This window comes from Nicotiana tomentosiformis, chromosome 11, assembly GCF_000390325.3.
Source record: "Nicotiana tomentosiformis chromosome 11, ASM39032v3, whole genome shotgun sequence".
Classification (NCBI taxonomy): domain Eukaryota; kingdom Viridiplantae; phylum Streptophyta; class Magnoliopsida; order Solanales; family Solanaceae; genus Nicotiana; species Nicotiana tomentosiformis.
In genome coordinates, this window is record NC_090822.1 from 124,312,467 (window position 1) to 124,313,996 (window position 1,530).

A 1,530-nucleotide genomic window follows, 5' to 3' on the forward strand; every position below is an offset into this window, starting at 1 on the left:
TTTTGGAAATACTATTATTATGGGTAAAATTATAAAATATATATTTTATTTTTTATTTTTTAAAGAGAAGGTAAAGTAAAAAATGAATAACTAAAAATGAATGGAGGAAGTATTTTCTTTTACTTTATTTGTGATATATTAAATCTTTTTTGTTTGATTAAGTCATGTGATTTATTGGGTCAATCATGAGAGAGACACTGACATGAGCAAAAAGTTGGGAGTACTTCTCTCTCCACTCAAACTCACTTTTTACCTGTTTTTGTCGTTTTCAAAGGAAAAAAAAACGTTTGGTATTTATATTTTGTAATTTTTTGTGATATCTATTCGTAAAAGTTTAAATTTCGCACAAAATTAATCATTATTTAAATTATTTTCTTATTTTTATATACTAATATGAAAGTCATAATAATATTTAAGATTCAAATCTAGTCAAAGATATGTACATACCATATAATTGAAGTGTTAAGTAGTTTTTACCTCACGGGGCAAGTGCACGTATAACCATTTCGAGAGATGTTATTTAGAGATTAATCAATACTTATTTTGTCATGAAATTTTAAATTAAAAATTTTAACTTCATGATAATTCAGGACTTATTTTGTCCCAAAAATTTAAACTGAAAAACTGAAATTCATGATACACTGATTAATTTTTAAATAACAATCCTTTAGAGTGGTTATCCAAGTCATTTCGACCATAATCAAAGCCGATCCAGAACCCATTTGATTTATTGGTTCTAGTCAATAACCCATTTGATTTACTGGTTCAAATTTTATTATTTATACTTATTTAATAAGTAGTACTTTAAACACATAAAAATTCGAAACTTTGAATCATAATTATTGAGTTCGAACGAACCAATAACTTTTAACTTCATCGGCCTTCAAAGGCAACATCATTACTAAAAATTATAAATCGTACCAAAATATGCCAGGAATTTATCTTAAATTCCTTTTACCTTTTATTTTAAAAATTAACAATATTTCTATTTTCACATTACTCGAATCTCACCCGTCAAAGAAAGATTCATCCACATGTAATTTGTTCAAGACACGATCGCTTTTTTTTTTTTTTTTTCTTTCTGTTTTTTTAATCATTTCATATTCGAACTCATTCAGTCACAAAATTTAATTCACGTTAAATAAGTTTACTAAGGAGGATAAAGCATTTACATACAAAAGATCTTCATCTCATGACTCTTAATACAATATTTGCGACTCGAACTTACTTTTAGAGCTTCCCGGAATTTAGCTTTCATCTTTAACTGGTCAATTCTGCATTCTCCTAATAATATTTATCCATCTAAACATTGAAATAGTAACAAGAAAAATAACTCTCGTCAACGCATTAAACTCACTAGCTAACATTTTCATAGTTTTCGGAGATGTGAAATGTGAAATGTATAATGTGAAACTCCCTTCTATTTTCCTTCTTCTTATTCCATTTCATTACTCATTTGTCAAGAAGTCAATTTTAGTTTTACCACACGTGAAAATGTGAATCTATTTCTACTTTTTGTTACTATAAAGT